We start from the raw sequence: 4,308 nt of genomic DNA, 5'->3' as shown, positions 1-4,308 counted from the left end.
CTAGTTTTCAGTTTTTAAGGAAAAGCGTTTCTGTGGTCAGTAAGTCACACTGTGACGTTGTTTCCTGCTGTTGCGCGTATTCACGGGTGATTTTGCATCTCGTGTTGCCGATTGGAACCATTTATTCACAAACTGTATGTTTAATGTGTTCCTCGGGTTTTATTTTTGGTAGTGATGTAGCCCCTGTATCTTTCAGTGTGTTTTAGATGGTCAAGGGAAGAGAGACCATTTAATCGGGCCAACATTTAGACAGAAAAATAGTGCTCAGTCATAGTTTTGGACATTGTGGAATATGGCTTATAAAAGGGAAATCCATAACAGGTGCTTTGGTTATTTGAGTGAAATGTGGGCAGGTGAAGAGAAAAAAGTCAGAATGCATGTTAGTTTACCCTAGAGGTTTTTTCCTCTGGGAAAACAAAACAAAAAAGAGGCCATTTAAATGTAATAAAATAATTCTGTAGTACATAACAGAAGCAAATATGTTTGGTTCTAAATGTAAAGATGCATGTCTGAAAGTCCTTCCATTTTCATACGCTTTTACGTGTGTGAAAACCCCTTTGCCCCCCTGAAAACATACACCAAGCTTGCAATAGGTGACTGAGCTGGCTTCCTTCATGGAGGATGGCCAAAACCCGTTGTTGGTGTGAAACTCCTCTTTGTACACAAGTTCTCTGGCCCTGGTTGTGTCGCATCCAACAGGAGCGGCTCTGTACGGTGAAGCAGTGGGTGGTGGGACCCAGACTCAGACCCATGCTGAGTGTGGGGGCTCAGGGACCTCTTGCCCTGGACTAGCTGTAGTCCGGGAGCCTACTACCCGTTTACAGCCTTCTTGCGTTAAGGTGCACCGCACAAGCTTGTTCTCCAGTTTAATCGAAGAGGAATCCACGTGGTATTAATCTCTGGTATCAGTCCCTGATGAAACAGAGCACAGTAAATGGGGGTAATTAGGAGATTTCTTTCCAAAGCACACTCATCTGAGCTAAAACACTAATGCAGATGTTTCTCTGTGTCTTGGCACTTGCATGCTTTGTCATGCTGATTTGGGTGGAGGAGGAAGAGGAGGAGGGAGTGTTTAAGAAGAGATGGGATAGGACCCCTGTGTTCAGAGAGAACATGGGGTTTGAGATGTTTGAATATTGTGCCTATGCTCCAGAAAGAGGTGATGCTATTGTTCTGACCCCAGAGACCTGCTCTCGTCTTTTAGATTCTAATTTTTAAGGACACCTGGCTTAAACCACATGGATAAAATCAGCTTCTCTGCTACATCTATCTATTTGGTTTTCTGTGACATCAGTTTGTAAATCTTTCTGTGTCACCAGCTTAGTTGTATAATCCCTTCACACGCTCTGGGGCTTCCACGTGTCTATCACTTCAGGATGTGTCAACTTCCTCCAGTGGGATTTCTGCCTATTTTTAGGGCAGCTGCGATCACGACTGTGTTTAGATGATGGGGCACAGTGCAGTGGACAGACTCTAAATAGCAGTTGCCCTTTTTAGCGGAGTATTTCTTTCATCCTGGAGGAAGAAGTAATTTGAGCGGCATTTTCAATTCTGCATAATAGTTCTTCTTAAGAATTCCCTTTGGAGCCAGTCTGCGGTTCTGATTTCTTGCCTGCAACTTTTAAGGCAGGCTTGTTTGAACAGCACGTGATACCCAGGGCATTTTGCTGCACGGGGGAGTGTTCTGTGGCTCAGTTTCAGAAGCTGGAGAAAGGAGTCCATGCAGGCAGCTCTCTGCTTCACGTAGGCAGGTCTTTGTGGCTGAGGCACCAGTTCATTCATGCTGCTCTCCTCCTACACGCCAAAACACACCCATTTGTGTAGTGTAAATCACTTGCATAGGGAAATGACTCACTAACCTTTGCGTCTTGGTTGCGAAAGAGTTAACTCACTTGTATAGCTTTTTTTAAGACACAGGAGTCTAACCTGAGTGGTGCCTAGCAAGGCTGCTTTCTCAGCTGCGTTTCAGGTTCTTGGGTTCATCTGTAGCATGGCTAATTTCCATCTCTGCAGCTCTTTAAATGACATGTGAGATGATAAAAGACAAAGCCTGTAGTTGGTGCTTACCACAGACACATCTTTTATTTACAAGGAAAGCTCTGCAGTTGTTTAAAGCTTCACAGATTGATTTTGAAGGCTTGGCGAGGGGAGTCCTTCTCTGTCCCCGCCTCCAGTTTAGTCTACTTTCTGTAACCTTGAAAAAGTGCTATGTTAACCAGTCCACAACACGAGTGTGACAAGCATCTTAAATATCATTCAAGATGGGGTCTTGTGCCCCAAACAGATCTCTCTGCAGCCAGGGATGAAATGTGAGGGTGGTATTCCTGGAACCCAGAACTGCAGTGGCTGGGCAGCGTTTTGAAAAGAGCCTAGTGACGGCCCCTCGCCTGGTCCTTTAAAGGTTAGTGTGAGCAATGTCCTATTCTAGAGCAAGGGTATGTAGCATAAGCACTTTCAGACTTGTATTTGTCGTGTAATGTGTCGACAAGGAGTGGTTTGACATACAGATCATGTTTTAATTACCCACCAAATAAGTAAAATGCATATGCAAATGTCTTCAGGTTGGAAAAGGAAGTTTGTCATTAGTGTTGTGGGATGTTTAGCAACCTTGTATTAAAGATAAAGTGAGGGAACATCTGGGCTGCTAAGAAGGGAGTGGTCGGACATGCTTGGTGGGCTTTGGGTAGATACAAATCTCAAACTGTGCTTTGGTCATAGAGGTGAGCTGCTGGCTGCCACCCAAAGGGGGACACCTTTTCCCTTCCCCATATTCTCCCTTCCACATCTCACCAGGCCTCGTGTTTTTGTCTTCTCTTTTGTAGTGTAGTACTTGCACGCATTTGATCTGTCAGCAAACCTATTCAGAGACCCAGGCAGAAAAGCCGTTTTGTTCTGTAGAGTTAGTTTTCAGCTGGTTTAACTCCCTGAACCTTCGTTCTGCACAGTTCCAGTACTGGAATAAGGGGAGCAAACAGTTGCGGCTCTAAGCTCAGCTTAGCAGGATTCCTGAACAACTCTTAGGTCTTACGACCAATTTGATAGACCCTGAAAAAAAAGCTGTGTACTTCTGCAACATTGTACCCAAGCAATACAGCCTTGCTGTAAAGTCAGAAAGCCTAATGGTGCAGGCCTAGTAACGTGAACACAGCTGTATTGATTTCTGGGGCCTGAGTCAGGATCTCTGTGCAGTGTTGAATTGCGCTGTTTAAACACGGAAGTTTGAGTTAGTGCCAGTGCAGTGATTTCTGTGCCATGCTGCATTTCGCTTGGTGGGTGTGAGCTTAGTATATGCAAAACCCCTCTATTAAAGGAGATGTTTAAAGCTCTGCTCAGGGGAAGAGCCCAGGTGTTCCCAAAAAAGGAGTCACCCTTCCTTGTTAAGCATGTACTAAAATGTTTCCTGAATGGAGCTGGTTTGGAAGTAAATTGAACTTTCTTCAGCAGATTCCGGCCCTGGTGTAAGACGTGAGAGGGAGGTAGGCTGAGGCTTTGGCAGGAATGGGTCCTCTTGAGGTTGGTTTGTAAAAGCAGGTGGTATAGAAAGGGGAGTGAAAACTGGTGGTTTCACTCTTGGAACAGCAAGCGTTGTTACGGCAGGTGAAGGGCTTTCAGGAAAAGAACAGAATGAAGTGAAAAATATTTTATTTATTTTTCAAAGTTTCTGGCACGCTGGTTTTGATCATCTTTTAACCAAACTGTTTTCAGCCAAGCTTCTATTATCTATTTTTCTTTAAAACATGTGAGATTCTTACAGTACACCTAGGAGGCGTTTATTGAAGCTCAGACCAATTGACTCTTGGTTGTTTCATCATTTCATCCGCAAGTTGAGGAGTCAGTCTCCTGGATGAGCTCCACCTGCTGTACCAACACAAGCCACTGACAAGTGTGCTTTGTAGTTGAAAACTGTACTAGGATGAGAAAGTAATTGGAAATAAGGTAGCCTTCAGTACTTGAAGCTTGGGGTTGTTATGTTTTATTTTCATTCGGGACTCTTTCATTTCAGTAGAGATAAAAACAGCTGAAGTGTTTAGAACTGCTGGAGAATATTAGGGACAATTTTCAGTTGGCATGATCGCTTTGTTTTCCAAACACAGCTTAATGGAGTTGTGACAGTCTTGGTGAAGGCCTCGGAAGATTTGGGCTGCACACACCTTGGTCATGTCTCTGACAGTTCTCTCTGGTTTCTTAACTATTCTTTATGCAGTGGACATGAAAGCTGGGTACAGTCTAGCAATTGCTACTTTGTAAGAAGAACTGATTGACAAAAGGTTCAAACTCTCCTTTTCACTTAATAGGAGGTAGACCGAA

This window comes from Mesitornis unicolor, unplaced genomic scaffold (genome assembly GCF_000695765.1).
Source record: "Mesitornis unicolor isolate BGI_N332 unplaced genomic scaffold, ASM69576v1 scaffold40501, whole genome shotgun sequence".
NCBI lineage: Eukaryota > Metazoa > Chordata > Aves > Mesitornithiformes > Mesitornithidae > Mesitornis > Mesitornis unicolor.
The sequence above is the reverse complement of the archived record's forward strand: the minus strand, read 5'-3'. Positions refer to the sequence as shown.